The sequence below is a fragment of the Oncorhynchus clarkii genome, unplaced genomic scaffold (genome assembly GCF_045791955.1).
Source record: "Oncorhynchus clarkii lewisi isolate Uvic-CL-2024 unplaced genomic scaffold, UVic_Ocla_1.0 unplaced_contig_1046_pilon_pilon, whole genome shotgun sequence".
In the NCBI taxonomy this organism is placed as follows: domain Eukaryota; kingdom Metazoa; phylum Chordata; class Actinopteri; order Salmoniformes; family Salmonidae; genus Oncorhynchus; species Oncorhynchus clarkii.
The window spans coordinates 1-20,178 of NW_027259792.1; the positions used below are offsets into that span (position 1 = coordinate 1).

General features: G+C 39.9%; 2 non-coding genes across 2 annotated transcripts; both read left to right on the forward strand.

Annotated features, from left to right (window-relative positions):
• Positions 1 to 1,172: 1,172 nt before the first annotated feature.
• Positions 1,173 to 1,254, forward strand: trnas-aga (transfer RNA serine (anticodon AGA)). Its single transcript has one exon. It is a non-coding gene; the product is annotated as a tRNA-Ser (tRNA).
• Positions 1,255 to 15,986: 14,732 nt separating this feature from the next.
• trnas-aga (transfer RNA serine (anticodon AGA)) lies at positions 15,987 to 16,068 on the forward strand. The gene has a single exon. It is a non-coding gene; the product is annotated as a tRNA-Ser (tRNA).
• Positions 16,069 to 20,178: the final 4,110 nt, after the last annotated feature.

Consider the following 20,178-nt stretch of genomic DNA (forward strand, 5'->3'; position numbering starts at 1 on the left):
ACAACAGGTTTCCACATGTCAAAATGGGGGAAATCTTAGCAAATGGCTTAATGGTTATTCATGAGAATCGTGTTGTTGTATTGTTGAGTGTATCATGGGATCTCACCTGAAATCTGTGGCTTGACTACAAACCTGTAACCTATGCTACTGTGGCCTATAGAGCTAGAAAGATGGATAACCAGGTGTGTAAAGTTGTGAGGTGGGATAGATTGCCTGCAGTCCTTTCCCAAATGGACAACTAATCCCTATGTACTTGTGGAGATCTGAGAGGCTGTGATTGATATAAGAAACACGACTAAACTTCCACCTCCGGAGGGGTAAAAAAAAGACATTTTCTTTGATGGCAGGATTCAAAACTGCGCAGGAAGATCCCAATCCCAATTCTAGTCCATCGCCTTATCCACTCAGCCACGACAACTGTGACAGAAAACAGGCTTGTTAGCAGTGAATGGGCCAGTAGGCATAGCTTACAGCAACAACACATTTTTTATTCTTTCGCCGAAAAGCATTTTTGAAATCTGACATGTTGGCTGGATTCACAACGAGTGTAGCTTTAATTGAGTACCCTGCATGTGTGATTTAATGAAAGTTTGAGTTTTATCGCGTTTTATTTGCGCTCTGCATTTCCCCAGGCTATTGGCCACAAGAGACGCTAGCGTCTCTATATCCCTAAGAGGGTATTAAGGAAGAAATAAAAGTTTAGTATAAGATATGCAAGGAAAAAGGGAGGAAGGATGAAAAGAGAAGAAAATGAGTTGAGAGCTAGATTGGATGAAGAAATGGGGAAGTGTGACAGGGAACCTAATTATAATATAGAAACGGTTTTAGATTTAAAAGCAAAATTGAGTAAATATGAAATAGATAAGTGTAAGGGTGCAATTATAAGAGTTAGTGCCTCTCAGGAGTCATGCTGCTCAGCAGTAATAATAAGAATGATGAAATAACAACTTCACACAGTGAAATAACAATTCATAATAAACACTCTCAAATGCAGACCTTCTGGAGCTGAGCAAAGATCAAGGTTAAATAAGAAAACAGCTGTACTTAATAACAAATGAATGAGGGGAACATTTTGTGTTATTGCATTATCTTTCAGTCGTTAAATGATCACTTTCTGTAGGCTATGCCTGTTGGCCCATTCACTCCTAACAAGCCTGTTTTGTTCTGTCAACGTTGTCGTGGCCGAGTGGTTAAGGCGATGGACTAGAAATCCATTAGGATCTTCCTGCGCAGGTTTGAATCCTGCCGACAACGAAAATGCATTTTTTTGACCCCTCCGGAGGTGGAAGTTTAGTCGTGTTTCTTATACCAATCGCATCCTCTCAGATCCCCGCAAGTACATAGGGTTTAGTTGTCCATTTGGGATAGAACTGCAGGCCATCTATCCCACTTCACACCTTTACACACCTGGTTATCCAGCCTTCTAGCTCTATAGGCCACAGTAGCATAGGTTACAGGTTTGTAGTCAAGCCACAGATTTCAGGTGAGATTCCATGATACACTCAACAATACAACAACACGATTCTCATGAATAACCATTAAGCCATTTACTAAGATTTCCCCCATTTTGACATGTGGAAACCTGTTGTCACTCTTACCCTGACGGAAGCTCCAGACACTTTTTTGGTCCTATCTGAGGCATTTTTAAATTCATGTCAAATTGGCCATATTCTGAAGACACTCTTATAGTCTGCAGGGTAATCGAACTGGCCACATCTAAAGTCAAGCCACAGGTAACAGGTGAGAAACCTTGTTAAACCCTAAAAGAAAAAGAAAAGAAAAAAACTTGATTGCATTGAAAATAACCATTAAGTCATTCAGGTCACAGTCTCCACCTATAGGCATGTTTTGAAACCCCCTCCTGACAACGTTTTTAGCGCCTGCATGTCATGCACCTTTGTAAAATCCAGTTGAAAAATAAATGACTTAAAGTAATGTAAATGACACCTAGTTAATATGAGTAGTGAATAACTATCGTATTTTTAATATTCTGCAAAAACAGCTAGTTGATGAGAGGCTGAAAGAGAATTGCAAGAATCGCGCAATATCACAGGCGGGCCACAAACAGGCAAATAACAAAAAGAATCTCGGAACGCACAACTCGTCGGTCGTTGTCAGTGGATTGTATTGGCGGGAAGAACAAAAATATCGTCTGCAGGGTAATCGAAGTCGCCGCATCTAATGTCAAGTCACAGGTGAGCTGCCTTGTTAAACCCTAAATGGAAATTCCCACAAGAGGGCATACGGAATCATATGGCAATTTGGCAAAACATCACGAATCACGACGGGGCCTTATCTCGAAAACGGAAAATATTTCGAAGCCGAAACTTGGTGAGCGTAGGTTTGGCATAATGGGCATTTGGCCCCGAACAAGATGGCGTCTAGGCCTCGACGGTTTTTGAGTTATGGCCATTTTTCTGGGATTAAAGGTCCTAAATGGAAATAGAGAAATTATTTTTCCACTTCAGGTCAAAGTCAAGGAGCCTCCGGTGTCAATAAAAAAAGAACCAGCCATTTATCTATCGTCATTTAAGAGAAACGGAACAATGAAAACTTGGTGATGGTCACAAATAGGCGGTTTTTCTTTTTCAACGGTTACAGATCCAGTTGCAGGGTGTTCATACGAATATTTTTAAAGTGTGCTGCGGAGCTCTGCGAGATTTCTGTGATTTTCTATGATTTTCTGAAATAACACACACATACTAAACCCTCCGTAAATAACTCAGTTCTTAACGTAAAGACTTAAAACTCAGGATTATGTAAAAGCATACCCCAATGAGGATATGTGGTGAATTATAGCTTCCTGTGCCAACCGGAAGTGCCTTAAATGTTGTCTCAGGAGCTGTTTCGAAGGGTTAAAAAAGTCAGATCTGTCCAAAACTTCATATATGTGATTAGGCAACCCCCATGAACTGTAAATCAGTCATTTTTCCCCAAAAAATTCAAAGGAAAAAAAAAATCACACTAAAACACAACTTGGATGAAGGGACGTATTGGGGTGCGTAGAGACAGACATTGGCTGCAATAGTTAGCTTTGTTCGAGCTAAAAAAGAACCGTCAGACTTAGAGTTCCGAAACTTTAGAAACCTGTTCTAGACCTCCGGTCGATGGTGCGTGGTGAGTTACGTGGCTCTAGACGGTTCTCGGACCGAGAAACAGCCTCGTACATTTGCAATACCTTCAATTCATTTTGACCATTACGAAAATGACGACGTTTAGAAAAGTCTCAGAGACGCAAGGCTAGGTGCATTGAAACCGGCTCGGCCCATAGAGACGGACCCCAACGTTTCTGTCCGATAGCTCGTTCAAGGACCCCGTAGCAAGGCATGGAAAAAAGTGGATTTTCAGCACCAATTAGGGTTTTTCTCGGACACCAAATGACCTATCGAGCCGAAACTCGGGATTCGGGGTCGCCTCACATAGGACTTCACATAATGTCCGAACTGGACCCGCAGCTAGAACGTAACTATGTGTTTTACCTTTTTATTATGTTTTAAACCGAAGGCGCTGTGAATTATGGGCCTGCTCTGACATATGTGATAGTTGGCTTCTAAATGAGTAGGAAAAAGTGGGTTTGGTGTCAATTGATATCCGTTTGGTGCCATAATGACATCTAATTGACTGATGGACACTGACTTGCTAGTTGACTTTTGTGCATTTGCAATATGTTTAAACGGAGAGGGACCATCACCAAAATGGCACTCTGAAATCAACACAAAAAATGGCATCACCATAGTCTCCAGACTGTGCCGAGTTCAACGAGACGCCAGGCTTGACCGTAGCTCGTTCTGAGTGCAGCGAACTTGAAAAAAAGAAGGCCCAAAATGAAGCCTGCCCCACAATGTCATTTGATTTTGGGTGGCAGTGAGAGAACCGTTAGGGTGAGAAGCACAATTCGAACTCAGGTACGTTCCTGAGGTCCTCCCGATCCGTGCAAGCCTAACCTTGACCGTGTGGCATTAACCCTTCACAGTAAAAAGAAGGTGTTTACTTGAAACAGCTTGCTTTGACTTCTCTCCCCATAGGAATACATTGCCTGCACCTCTAAATTCAACCTGAAGCCTATGTGGGTTATGAATGCCTTATGAACGTGTCTTCTATGACAGTCCATCAGACCACTATGAGGTCTACCTGTGTCAATTCTAAGCTTCCTGAAGCAACCGGAAGTGGTTAAAATCACCCTAAAAGTGTTTACCCATACACTGCCTGCAGTTTGATAGACATACTGCATTCAACCCTGTGTAGATCAGTCAATTCTTAACGTAAAGACTTAAAACTCAGGATTCTGTAAGTGGCTATGTCAATCAAGATATGTGTTGACTTATAGCTTCCTGTGCCAACCGGAAGTGCCATAATTGGTGTCTCAGGGGCTGTTTCGAGGGGTTAAAAAAGTCTGATCTCTCCAAAATTTCATATGTGTGACTAGGTAACCCTTCTGAACTGTAAATCAGCCATTTCTCCCAACAGATGTCAAAGAAAAGCTCACTCACACACACACAGGAAGGATGGAGTGATAAAGTGCGGTGCTTAAAGACACAGAGAGCAGGAAATGGCATTACCATAATCCCTAGGCCGTGCCGAGTTCAACGAGATATCCTGCTTGACCGTAGCTCGCTCGGTCTAGGCGCAGCGACCATTAGAATAGTAGGCCCAAAATGAAGCCTGCCCCACAACGTCATTTGATTTTGAGTGACAGTGAGAGAACCGTTAGGGTGAGAAGAAAAATTCCACCACAGGAATGTTCCTAAGGTCCTCCCGATCCGTGCAAGCCTAACCTTGACCGTGTGGCATTAACCCTTAACAGTAAAACAGTGTTTTTTGATCTCACAGATTACAGTGTCATCTCTCCCCATAGGAATACATTGCCTGCACCCCTAATTTCAACCTGAAGTCTATATGGGTTATGAATGCCGTATGAACCTGTCTTCGGTACCAGTCCATCAGGCCACTATGAGGTCTACCTGTGTTGATTCTGAGCTTCCTGGACCAACCGAAAGTGGTTAAAATGCCCCTAAAAGTGTTTACCTATACCCTGCCTGCAGTTTGATAGACATGGTGCATTCAACCCTGTGTAAATCAGTCAATTCTTAAAGTAAGGACTTAAAACTCAGGATTATGTAACAGCATACCCCAATGAGGATATGTGTTGATTTGTAGCTTCCTGTGCCAACCGGAAGTGCCATAATTGGTGTCTCAGGGGCTGTTTCGAAGGGTTAAAAAAGTCAGATCTGTCCAAAACTTCATATATGTGATTAGGCAACCCCCATGAACTGTAAATCAGTCATTTTACCCCAAAAAATTGAAAGGAAAAAAAAATCACACTAAAACACAACTTGGAAGGAGGGACGTATTGGGGTGCGTAGAGACAGACAGTGGCTGCAATAGTTAGCTTTGTTCGAGCTAAAAAAGAACCGTCAGACCTAGAGTTCCGAAACTTTAGAAACCTGTTCTAGACCTCCGGTCGATGGTGCGTGGTGAGTTACGTGGCTCTAGACGGTTCTCGGACCGAGAAACAGCCTCGTACATTTGCAATACCTTCAATTCATTTTGACCATCACGAAAATGACGACGTTTAGAAAAGTCTCAGAGACGCAAGGCTAGGTGCATTGAAACCGGCTCGGCCCATAGAGACGGACCCCAACGTTTCTGTCCGATAGTTCGTTCAAGGACCCCGTAGCAAGTCATGGAAAATAGTGGATTTTCAGCACCAATTAGGGTTTTTCTCGGACACCAAATGACCTATCGAGCCGAAACTTGGGATTCGGGGTCGCCTCAGCTAGGCCAACACATAACATACCTTAAGGGAACATTTCGGCATTTCGTGTATGATCAGTGAGAAAGTCCATATTGCAAATGTACGGTCCCTTACTAGACGTCCGAAATCGTTTGTAAAATTCGCGGTCGGCGTCGGGCCGTGCGGTAGGGCCAGACCTACCGGGAAGTCATCAAATGAACTTTGTCGGACATTCGGTTTCCGTTTTATAAAATAAACAAGTTTTTGACCGTTTTTCCGCTATCCCGGAATTTCCCACAAGAGGGCATACGGAATCATATGGCAATTTGGCAAAACATCACGAATCACGACGGGGCCTTATCTCGAAAACGGAAAATATTTCGAAGCCGAAACTCGGTGAGCGTAGGTTTGGCATAATGGGCAGTTGGCCCCGAACAAGATGGCGTCTAGGCCTCGACGGTTTTTGAGTTATGGCCGTTTTTCTGGGATTAAAGGTCCTAAATGGAAATAGAGAAATTATTTTTCCACTTCAGGTCAAAGTCAAGGAGCCTCCGGTGTCAATAAAAAAAGAACCAGCCATTTATCTATCGTCATTTAAGAGAAACGGAACAATGACAACTTGGCAATGGTCACAAATAGGCGTTTTTTTTTTTCAACGGTTACAGATCCAGTTGCAGGGTGTTCATACGAATCTTTTTAAAGTGTGCTGCGGAGCTCTGCGAGATTTCTGTGATTTTCTATGATTTTCTGAAATAACACACACATACTAAACCCTCCGTAAATAACTCAGTTGTTAACGTAAAGACTTAAAACTCAGGATTCTGTAACAGCATACCCCAATGAGGATATGTGGTGATTTATAGCTTCCTGTGCCAACCGGAAGTGCCATAATTGGTGTCTCAGGGGCTGTTTCAAAGGGTTAAAAAAGTCTGATCTGTCCAAAACTTCATATATGTGATTAGGCAACCCCCATGAACTGTAAATCAGTCATTTTTCCCCAAAAAATTCAAAGGAAAAAAAAATCACACTAAAACACAACTTGAATGGAGGGACGTATTGGGGTGCGTAGAGACAGACAGTGGCTGCAATAGTTAGCTTTGTTGGAGCTAAAAAAGAACCGTCAGACCTAGAGTTCCGAAACTTTAGAAACCTGTTCTAGACCTCCGGTCGATGGTGCGTGGTGAGTTACGTGGCTCTAGACGGTTCTCGGACCGAGAAACAGCCTCGTACATTTGCAATACCTTCAATTCATTTTGACCATTACAAAAATGACGACGTTTAGAAAAGTCTCAGAGACGCAAGGCTAGGTGCATTGAAACCGGCTCGGCCCATAGAGACGGACCCCAACGTTTCTGTCCGATAGCTCGTTCAAGGACCCCGTAGGAAGGCATGGAAAAAAGTGGATTTTCAGCACCAATTAGGGTTTTTCTCGGACGCCAAATGACCTATCGAGCCGAAACTCGGGATTCGGGGTCGCCTCACATAGGACTTCACATAATGTCCGAACTGGACCCGCAGCTAGAACGTAACTATGTGTTTTACCTTTTTATTATGTTTTAAACTAAAGGCGCTGTGAATTATGGGACTGCTCTGACATATGTGATAGTTGGCTTCTAAATGAGTAGTAAAAAGTGGGTTTGGTGTCATAATGACATCTAATTGACTGATGGACACTGACTTGCTAGTTGACTTTTGTGCATTTGCAATATGTTTAAACGGAGAGGGACCATCACCAAAATGTCATTCTGAAATCAACACAAAAAATGGCATCACCATAGTCTCCAGACTGTGCTGAGTTCAACGAGCTATCCCGCTTGACCGTAGCTCGCTCGGTCTAAGCGCAACGACCATTAGAAAAGTAGGCCCAAAATGAAGCCTGCCCCACAATGTCATTTGCTTTTGAGTGACAGTGAGAGAACCGTTAGGGTGAGAAGAAAAATTCCACCACATGAATGTTCCTAAGGTCCTCCCGATCTGTACAAGCCTAACCTTGACCGTGTGGCATTAACCCTTAAGAGTAAAACAGTGTTTTTTGATCTCACAGATTACAGTGTCATCTCTCCCCATAGGAATACATTGCCTGCACCCCTAATTTCAACCTGAAGTCTATATGGGTTATGAATGCCGTATGAACCTGTCTTCGGTACCAGTCCATCAGGCCACTATGAGGTCTACCTGTGTTGATTCTGAGCTTCCTGGACCAACCGGAAGTGGTTAAAATGCCCCTAAAAGTGTTTACCCATACCCTGCCTGCAGTTTGACAGACATAGTGCATTCAACCCTGTGTAAATCAGTCAGTTCTTAACGTAAGGACTTAAAACTCAGGATTCTGTAACAGCATACCCCAATGGGGATATGTGTTGATTTATAGCTTCCTGTGCCAACCGGAAGTGCCATAACTGGTGTCTCAGGGGCTGTTTCGAGGGGTTAAAAAAGTCTGATCTTTCCAAAACTTCATATGTGTGATTAGGCAACCCCCATGAACTGTAAATCAGTCATTTTTCCCAAAAAAAATCAAAGGAAAAAAAAATCACACTAAAACACACCTTGGATGGAGGGACGTATTGGGGTGCGTAAAGACAGACAGTGGCTGCAATAGTTAGCTTTGTTGGAGCTAAAAAAGAACCGTCAGACCTAGAGTTCCGAAACTTTAGAAACCTGTTCTAGACCTCCGGTTGATGGTGCGTGGTGAGTTACGTGGCTCTAGACGGTTCTCGGACCGAGAAACAGCCTCGTACATTTGCAATACCTTCAATTCATTTTGACCATTACGAAAATGACGACGTTTAGAAAAGTCTCAGAGACGCAAGGCTAGGTGCATTGAAACCGGCTCGGCCCATAGAGACGGACCCCGACGTGCCTGTCCGATAGCTCGTTCAAGGACCCCGTAGCAAGGCATGGAAAAAAGTGGATTTTCAGCACCAATTAGGGTTTTTCTCGGACACCAAATGACCTATCGAGCCGAAACTCGGGATTCGGGGTCGCCTCACATAGGCCTTCACATAATGTCCGAACTGGACCCGCAGCTAGAACGTAACTATGTGTTTTACCTTTTTATTATGTTTTAAACCGAAGGCGCTGTGAATTATGGGACTGCTCTGACATATGTGATAGTTGGCTACTAAATGAGTAGGAAAAAGTGGGTTTGGTGTCAATTGATATCCATTTGGTGTCATAATGACATCTAATTGACTGATGGACACTGACTTGCTAGTTGACTTTTGTACATTTGCAATATGTTTAAACGGAGAGGGACCATCACCAAAATGGCATTCTGAAATCAACACAAAAAATGGCATCACCATAGTCTCCAGACTGTGCCGAGTTCAAGGAGACGCCCCGCTTGACCGTAGCTCGTTCTGAGTGCAGCAAACTTGAAAAAAAGAAGGCCCAAAATGAAGCCTGCACCACAATGTCATTTGATTTTGGGTGACAGTGAGAGAACCGTTAGAGTGAGAAGAAAAATTGCACCACATGAATGTTCCTAAGGTCCTCCCGATCTGAACAAGCCTAACCTTGACCGTGTGGCATTAACCCTTAACAGTAAAACAGTGTTTTTTGATCTCACAGATTACAGTGTCATCTCTCCCCATAGGAATACATTGCCTGCACCCCTAATTTCAACCTGAGGCCTATGTGGGTTATGAATGCCGTATGAACCTGTCTTCGGTACCAGTCCATCAGGCCACTATGAGGTCTACCTGTGTTGATTCTAAGCTTCCTGGACCAACCGGAAGTGGTTAAAATGCCCCTAAAAGTGTTTACCCATACCCTGCATGCAGTTTGATAGACATAGTGCATTCAACCCTGTGTAGATCAGTCAATTCTTAACGTAAGGACTTAAAACTCAGGATTCTGTAACAGCATACCCCAATGAGGATATGTGTTGATTTATAACTTCCTGTGCCAACCGGAAGTGCCATAATTGGTGTCTTAGGGGCTGTTTCGAAGGGTTAAAAAAGTCAGATCTTTCCAAAACTTCATATGTGTGATTAGGCAACCCCCATGAACTGTAAATCAGTCATTTTTCCCAAAAAAATTCAAAGGAAAAAAAAATCACACTAAAACACAACTTGGAAGGAGGGACGTATTGGGGTGCGTAGAGACAGACAGTGGCTCCAATAGTTAGCTTTGTTGGAGCTAAAAAAGAACCGTCGGACCTAGAGTTCCGAAACTTTAGAAACCTGTTCTAGACCTCCCGTAGATGGTGCGTGGTGAGTTACGTGGCTCTAGAAGGTTCTCGGACCGAGAAACAGCCTCGTACATTTGAAATAACTTCAATTCATTTTTGCATCACGAAAATGACGACATTTAGAAATGTCCCAGAGTCGCAAGACTAGGTGCATTGCAAACGTCTCGGCCCATATAGACAGACCCCAACGTTTCTGTCCAATAGCTCATTCAAGGACCCCGTAGCAAGTCATGGAAAATAGTGGATTTTCAGCACCAATTAGGGTTTTTCTCGGACACCAAATGACCTATCGAGCCGAAACTTGGGATTCGGGGTCGCCTCAGCTAGGCCAACACATAACATAAGAAATGGACCCGCAGCTAGAACGTAACTACGTGTTTTATGGTTTTTTTATGGTTTGAACCGAAGGGGTTGTGAATTTTGGGCCAGCTCTGAAGTATGTAATAGTTGGCTACTAAACGAGTTGGAAAAAGTGGGTTTGGTGTCAGTTTGTATCAGTTTGGTGGTCAGAATGATATCTAATTGACTGATGGACTCTTGTCCACTTGACTCTTGTACATTTGCAATATGATCCTATAGTGAAAAAACATCACCAAAAGCGACATTCTGAAATCAACCCAAACGAGCGATTGAGATGACCCAGAATCACTGCAAAGCCATCCCGAGTTCATCGGGCCAGTCAATTTCACATTCCTGCAAGATTTTTATAGCATGACAAATTCGTGATGGTACCTGCCCTTTAAAACATATTGCAAATGCACAGTGACTTTGAAAAAGTAAGAAACAAAAAAAAATACATCTAAAAAATTTTGAGCATGACAAATTCGTGATGGTACCTGCCCATTGAAACATATTGCAAATGCACAGTGACTTTGAAAAAGTAAGGAAACATAAACAAAAAAAATCCAAAATTTTTATTTTTGGGTGACCAGTTGCACGTGCATTTGCAATATGATTCTATAGTGAAAAAACATATTGCAAATGCACAGTGACTTTGAAAAAGTAAGGAAACATAAACAAAAAAAAGCTACATTTTTTTGGGGGGGATGACCAGTTGCATGTGCATTTGCAATATGATTCTATAGTGAAAAAACATATTGCAAATGCACAGTGACTTTGAAAAAGTAAGGAAAAATAAACAAAAAAAATCTAAAATTTTTTTTGGGGGATGACCAGTTGCACGTGCATTTGCAATATGATTCTATAGTGAAAAAACATATTGCAAATGCACAGTGACTTTGAAAAAGTAAGGAAACATAAACAAAAAAAATCTAAAATTTTTTTGGGGGGATGACCAGTTGCATGTGCATTTGCAATATGATTCTATAGTGAAAAAACATATTGCAAATGCACAGTGACTTTGAAAAAGTAAGGAAACATAAAAAAAATCTAAATTTTTTTGGGGGGGATGACCAGTTGCATGTGCATTTGCAATATGATTCTATAGTGAAAAAACATATTGCAAATGCACAGTGACTTTGAAAAAGTAAGGAAAAATAAACAAAAAAAATCTAAATTTTTTTTGGGGGGATGACCAGTTGCACGTGCATTTGCAATATGATTCTATAGTGAAAAAACATATTGCAAATGCACAGTGACTTTGAAAAAGTAAGGAAACATAAACAAAAAAAATCTAATTTTTTTTGGGGGGGATGACCAGTTGCATGTGCATTTGCAATATGATTCTATAGTGAAAAAACATATTGCAAATGCACAGTGACTTTGAAAAAGTAAGAAACAAAAAAAAATACATCTAAAAATTTTTTGAGCATGACAAATTCGTGATGGTACCTGCCCATTGAAACATATTGCAAATGCACAGTGACTTTGAAAAAGTAAGGAAACATAAACAAAAAAAATCCAAAATTTTTATTTTTGGGTGACCAGTTGCACGTGCATTTGCAATATGATTCTATAGTGAAAAAACATATTGCAAATGCACAGTGACTTTGAAAAAGTAAGGAAACATAAAAAAAATCTAATTTTTTTTGGGGGGGATGACCAGTTGCATGTGCATTTGCAATATGATTCTATAGTGAAAAAACATATTGCAAATGCACAGTGACTTTGAAAAAGTAAGGAAACATAAAAAAAATCTAATTTTTTTTGGGGGGGATGACCAGTTGCATGTGCATTTGCAATATGATTCTATAGTGAAAAAACATATTGCAAATGCACAGTGACTTTGAAAAAGTAAGGAAAAATAAACAAAAAAAATCTAAATTTTTTTTTGGGGGATGACCAGTTGCATGTGCATTTGCAATATGATTCTATAGTGAAAAAACATATTGCAAATGCACAGTGACTTTGAAAAAGTAAGGAAACATAAAAAAAATCTAATTTTTTTGGGGGGGGATGACCAGTTGCATGTGCATTTGCAATATGATTCTATAGTGAAAAAACATATTGCAAATGCACAGTGACTTTGAAAAAGTAAGGAAACATAAACAAAAAAAATCTAAAATTTTTTTGGGGGGATGACCAGTTGCATGTGCATTTGCAATATGATTCTATAGTGAAAAAACATATTGCAAATGCACAGTGACTTTGAAAAAGTAAGGAAACATAAACAAAAAAAATCTAAAATTTTTTTTGGGGGATGACCAGTTGCACGTGCATTTGCAATATGATTCTATAGTGAAAAAACATATTGCAAATGCACAGTGACTTTGAAAAAGTAAGGAAACATAAACAAAAAAAATCTAAATTTTTTTTGGGGGGATGACCAGTTGCATGTGCATTTGCAATATGATTCTATAGTGAAAAAACATATTGCAAATGCACAGTGACTTTGAAAAAGTAAGGAAACATAAACAAAAAAAATCTAAATTTTTTTTTGGGGGATGACCAGTTGCACGTGCATTTGCAATATGATTCTATAGTGAAAAAACATATTGCAAATGCACAGTGACTTTGAAAAAGTAAGGAAACATAAACAAAAAAAATCTAAACATTTTTTTTTTGGGTGAGCAGTTGCACGTGCATTTGCAATATGATTCTATAGTGAAAAAACATCACCAAAAGCGACATTCTGAAATCAACCCAAACGAGCGATTGAGATGACCCAGAATCACTGCAAAGCCATCCCGAGTTCATCGGGCCAGTCAATTTCACATTCCTGCAGGATTTTTATAGCATGACAAATTCGTGATGGTACCTGCCCATTAAAACATATTGCAAATGCACAGTGACTTTGAAAAAGTAAGGAAACATAGAATCAAATTATTTTTTTTTGGGTTACCAGTTGCACATTTCAGATCACCAGTTGCACATTTCAGATCACCAGTTGCACATTTCAGATCACCAGTTGCACGGAGGAAAATCGTTACTTTTGACTTTGACTTTTGACTTCCTATGAAATCATATTCCAAATGGAGAAAACATATGCCTTATGCACTAGTAAAAAAAAAAAAAATGATAATAAAGTATGTTGATAAAGTTCTTATACATGTGTAATTGACATAAAAATTGAAAGAATTTTGAAAAACGGTCCAGAAAGCACTTTTTTAAGGATGTGTGAAGTTTTTTACCAAATTTTGACATTTTTGACTTTTGACTTTTGACTTCCTATGAAATCATATTGCAAATGGACAAAACATATGCCTTATGCGCATGTAATTAAAAAAAAAAAAATTTGATATCAAAATTGGACAAAAGTATATTCATACAGTTCTTACACATGTGTAATTGACAAAAAAAGCGAAAGAAATTCGAAAAAAGGCCCAGAAAGCACTTTTTTAAGGGGTAAAAAGTTTTTGAAAAAAATATCATTTTTTCAAAATTTTTCTTTTGGATGTTGACTTGGGTTGCATTTCCAATATGAAAAACCCAGGTGGAGCGCACTCGCCCCCTGTTGGATTTTTGAGGTGTTACAATTGGCAATTGCCATATGGCATTTGCCATATACTTTGCACGAATCAACGCCGCTTTGGGTGGTATTGGACATCGTGTACATGGTTTGTCCAATGCCAATATTTTGACATTTATTTTTGTACAAATCAGGGGGGTATTCCCTTACATAAGAAATGGACCCGCAGCTAGAACGTAACTATGTGTTTTATGGTTTTTTTATGGTTTGAACCGAAGGCGTTGTGAATTTTGGGCCAGCTCTGAAGTATGTAATAGTTGGCTACTAAACGAGTTGGAAAAAGTGGGTTTGGTGTCAGTTTGTATCAGTTTGGTGTCAGAATGATATCTAATTGACTGATGGACTCTTGTCCACTTGACTCTTGTACATTTGCAATATGTTTAAACAATGAGGTACCATCACCAAAAGCGACATTCTGAAATCAACCCAAACGAGCCATTGAGATGACCCAGAATCACTGCAAAGCCATCCCGAGTTCATCGGGCTAGTCAATTTCACATTCCTGCAGGATTATAGCATGACCAATTCGTGATGGTACCTGCCCATTAAAACATATTGCAAATGCACAGTGACTTTGAAAAAGTAAGGAAACATAAACAAAAAAAATCAATTTTTTTTTTTTTTGGGGTGACCAGTTGCACGTGCATTTGCAATATGATTCTATAGTGAAAAAACATCACCAAAAGCGACATTCTGAAATCAACCCAAACGAGCGATTGAGATGACCCAGAATCACTGCAAAGCCATCCCGAGTTCATCGGGCCAGTCAATTTCACATTCCTGCAGGATTTTTATAGCATGACAAATTCGTGATGGTACCTGCCCATTAAAACATATTGCAAATGCACAGTGACTTTGAAAAAGTAAGGAAACATAAACAAAAAAAATCCAAACATTTTTTTTTGGGGTGACCAGTTGCACATTTCAGATCACCAGTTGCACATTTCAGATCACCAGTTGCACATTTCAGATCACCAGTTGCACGGAGGAAAATCGTTACTTTTGACTTCCTATGACATCATATTGCAAATGGACAAAACATATGCCTTATGCACAAGTAAAACAAAAAAAAATTATGATAATACAAGTTGACAAAGGTATAGTTTGAGCAAAGTAAAGTTTGAATTTTGAGCATGACAAATTTGTGATGGTACCTGCCCATTAAAACATATTGCAAATGCACAGTGACTTTTAAAAAGTAAGGAAACATAAACAAATGGACATAATGTAATCATTTTTTTTTTTTTCCGGTTACCAGTTGCACGCTCATTTGCAATATGATTCTATAGTGAAAAAACATCACCAAATGGACATGATGAAATCAACACAACGAGTGATGGAAATGAACAACTATCACTGCCCGGCCGTCCCGAGTTCATCAGTTCAGTCAATTTTGGCCCCCAAAAAAATTAACTTTTGACTTTGACTTTTGACTTCCTATGAAATCATATTGCAAATGGACAAATCATATGCCTTATGCACAAGTAAAAAAAAAAAAAAATGATAATAAAGTATGACTAAAGTATGTTGATAAAGTTCTTATACATGTGTAATTGACAAAAAAATCGAAAGAATTTCGAAAAAAGGCCCAGAAAGCACTTTTTTAAGGGGTGGAAAGTTTTTGAAAAAAAAAATATTTTCTCAAAATTTTGCTTTTGGATGTTGACTTGGGTTGCATTTCCAATATGAAAAACCCAGGTGGAGCGCACTCGCCCCCTGTTGGATTTTTGAAGTGTTACAATTGGCAATTGCCATATGGCATTTGCCATATACTTTGCACGAATCAACGCCGCTTTGGGTGGTATTGGACATCGTGTATATGGTTTGTCCAATGCCAATATCTTGCCATTCATTTTTGTACAATTCAGGGGGGTATTCCCTTACATACCAACAGTTGTTTAGTGCCTCTCAGGAGTCATGCTGCTCAGCAGTAATAATAAGAACCATGAAATAACATCTTCACACAGTGAAATAACCATTCATAATAAACACTCTCAAATGCAGACCTGGAGCTGAGTAACGATCAAGGTTAAATAATAAAACAGCTGTACTTAATAACGAATGAGTGAACATTTCGTGTTATTGCATTATAATCAGTTACTGCATTATCTTTCAGTTGTTAAATTATCACTTTCTGTAGGCTATGCCTGTTGACCCATTCACTCCTAACAAGCCTGTTTTCTTTTGTCGATGTTGTCGTGGCCGAGTGGTTAAGGCGATGGACTAGAAATCCATTAGGATCTTCCTGCGCAGGTTCGAATCCTGCCGACAACGAAAATGCATTTTTTGACCCCTCCGGAGGTCAACGGGGAATAGGGGGATTTTTTTTTGGGGGGGGGGAGCAATCAGGCAAAACATTGAAGGGATTTTACAGGACCCTAATGGACTACAGACATTGACAGTCTCCTAGCCTAAAAACAAATGCTGAATGCACTGCCTAGATTTTGAGGGAAACGCACTGTCCATTATTTGATTTGATCAGGGCATGGCAGGGAAGCACTAACAAACTGCAGTCCAATAAAAAGACACAACATTATTAGGGTGATAAATAAAAGGGAGTTGCTCCACGCATGACACAAGAGAACCCTCTGCTGGAGCAAAACGCTTACAGCACCTGGTATTCCCAGGCGGTCTCCCATCCAAGTACTAACCAGGCCCGACCCTGCTTAGCTTCCGAGATCGGGCACATTGTAACAAATATTTTTTATTATATACAAAACACTACAACATTCAGACAACAAAAGATTAACAATTCACCCTTTAACAAAATCAGAAAAAGAAAAAAAAGTAAAACAATTATAAACTAAAACCAATTAATAATTACAAGTTTTCCATTTGATAGAATTTCAATTAAAGTACTCACCCACAGTTTCCTCCACTGTATCTATATATTATCTCTCTTTCTCTAAAATACTCCTAAACTCAACACTCACAATTTTCCCTTCATAATGACCTAAATTCCTTAATCTTATCGCATATCTTGCATGGCTTAGTACAAAATTCACCGAATTTAAAACTTTACTTTTCCCATTTAAACCAAAAAGAAACAACCTCCAATAAAAATCTCTTCTCCCCAATGTTTTACTTAGCCCCTTTTAAAAACTCGTGAAATCTTTTAACCTACTACATTCAACAAAAAAGTGCATCAAATTTTCCACCCCCGTACCACAAATCACATTCTCTTTTTAATATCCCTATAAATTTGATGCAAACCACATTTGTAAAAATCTTGTTTCATTTTAAAATCATTGTCTTCACATTCTATAGATTTATTTTACATTTACATTCTTCCATATTGATTTCACATACATGTTTGCAAACACCCTAGACCACACTTTTTCCAAAGCAGTGACTTATCTCTATAAACCATTTAAAGTTTTAAACCTGATTTAAATCATGTTTCTCCCCATTACTTTCAGAATATAAAACCGGTAAACCCCTCGCTCTTTTGACCACCTCCTTTATTTATTAACCCTTTCATGCGTGAGTTCCAAATATCTCTAACGGTCGCCCCAGCGTGAGTTTTTTTTTTTCCATGCACGTGAAGTTAGAATGTCCTCTCCATTCCATAATGTGATTGATACGTAACAGTACATTTTATCCGCGCTGCCCTCAAACTTAAGCACGCAGCCTGTTTATATTTATAGGTTGTTTTAACTTCAATTTCAAATGATTTTCTAACAAGTTTTTATTTTCTAAAAACAGTTTGAATTTAGGTGTGTTCCGCCTCCTCATTCATTCACGTAAAAATAGTCATTTTTACTTTTGCGGATAATTAAATTTTTGGGACATTTCTGACACGGACAAAATTCCCCAAGCACTTCCCAATTGTTTGTGCAGTTCACGTCTGCAGCTCATCTCCCGTCAGAACAGGATCTGCACACGTGTTCACATTTTCCATTCCACATTTCTATTGTAGCGTACTGTATGTATGGAGCATAATATATTTGTGTATATTCTTTATCACCGCGGACACGTGAGGTAACGTTACTCATTGTATAACCTTTATGGTGTTATAGTCAATCGTGCTTATGTAGCCACATTCTTCTATTAGCTCTGTAAAACAATGCTAAATGCGTCAGAGAAGTATTATCTTGTGTTGCATTTTGAAGCTACCATGGCCTTATGACTCCAAAGTGGTTCAGCGGTCAAAGGCACAGCACATCAGTGCTAAAGGCGTCACTACAGACACCCTGGTTCAAATCCAGGCTGTATCACAACTGGCTGTGATTGGGAGTCCCATAGTGCAGCGCACAATTGGCCCAGCGTTGTCCGAGTTTGGCCGGTGTAGGCCATCATTGTAAATAATAATTTGTTCTTAAATTACTTGCCTAGTTAAATAAAATAAAAATATGACCATGGTTTGTTTATTTGGTCTATTCAGCATAGCTCTGTTCTGCCCTGCCTTGCCCCCTTGTGGAGCTCAAAAGTTAGTTTCTTACTGTTATAACTCAAATCTGTGATTTTGTCAATGCAATAAACTATTTTTTATAGCAGTGTTTATTATGTTACTTCTTTGTAGTATTGTTTTATTGCTATATCCTTATATTGCATTCTAATGAATAATTCATCTTTATTCAGTACTTTCAGAAACCAGAAACACTATTTGCCAATATTATAACTGGAGCTGAACATCTTTGGAGCTGAAGAATGAGGACAGCTTTTGTATGCTAACGTACACTCCTTAACAGTTTTACTGGATGAAAACACAGCAAGAAAACACATGCCAATATGTAATAGTCATCTATTTTATTGCAGTATTGGTAGTTGGTTCAACAACTTGTTTTACGAGAGGACAAAAAACTGAATATGCATAACCCATATTTAATATTCATGCAGTGACTGAACAACTGCATTTCCACCCCCATCTCTAAAGGCATAGTATCATGGCAAGTCACCTGTCAGGTCACCTGTTGCTGCAGATGTGCTCAATAATGCTTGAGCATGTGATACTCCTCAAAGCATGGTGAAATACATAGAGGTGTATCACAAGCTAAACACATGTATTTTGTCATCTTCCTCTGCTTACTTTTCCTGGCGCCAGACAGGCAGACTTTGCAATGCCTCCGTGTGCGACTACCTTGAGAAGCAGTTTGAGGGACTTTGCAGGGAAAATGCCGTGCAGTGAGGCGTAGGGGATTGTCTGCAGCAGGACGGCCCCCAGTGGATGGGCGCCGAGGGGTGTGGTGCTCCTCTAGCAGCTCTCTCATGAGGTTCTCTCTGTATTTTTGGTAGGTAATTACTTTACCTATGAGGGAGTGGGGAGGATGAGAAAAGTTAGAGGATGATGAGGCAGTGGGTAGGTGGGTGAGATATTGTCACTATAGTTGCATAATGGATTTGTATGTGAACTGTACATCCAATTACAAAAATACCTTGTTCAGTAATCATCTCACCTGTTAGTTGGCGGTGAACTATGCTGCCGTTGAGGACAGCAGTGTCGATCAGATGGAAAAATATCTTCTTATACCACTTGGTCGTTTTCCGAGTGCATTCCACAAAGCTGTTTATCATGTCCGCCTTATCCACGGACCCCATTTTGAGGTTATAATCAAGCACACAATCTGGTTTGATCAACCTCTCTCCGGTCAGGTGGTCCACCTTCCCTTTGGCCGACATGGTTGCTGTATGGACAGTGGAGAGGACATGGACTTCTCGCTTGTGATGCCACTTTACTGCCAGGGGCAGCTCCTCACTGTCAGAATCTGATTCCCGACTTTCATACTCAGACTCATTGTCAGAATTTTAAAAAATCTCCAGAATTTCCACATTTGTAAGATGTCTCCTTTTGAAAGACATTGTTAATGCTACAGCTTAGCTCACTAGCTACATACATAAACAACAACACTGAATGGCCCAGAGTGGGAGGTTACGTGGTTGACTGCCGGCACGCGCCACTTGTATCAATAAATCACTATCAGAAAATGTTTTGTGTGGCAATTATTTGTGTATTTACGGTTTTATTCACATGTTTTCAATTCTAGGTGACAAATCATGCATTCCGATTCTTGCACAGATTGTAATGGGCACATATTATGTGTGTAAAATACTTTTTTGAAGGTTGTACTGATTATGATGAGCTAAGCTAATTCCAGCTGTGTAGCCATGTTTGTTGACATACAATGCATTCTGGGATTCAGTCTGTTTGACCAAAGATGTTATAACAAAATGAGGTGAGTAAGAGTTCACAAATTTTTTGAGGACTTCCGGAAATTAATGGTGGGATGTGAACGACGGTAGATGACACACCCCTTCAACATGCATACTATAAACAGACCAAACTCATCTCGTCTTCTCTTATTATCTTCGGTTTCTGTGAGGAAAAAATGCATGGCTGCGCGCTGAAACTAATCGTCGGATTACTTTCGATTTCTATAAAGTGTT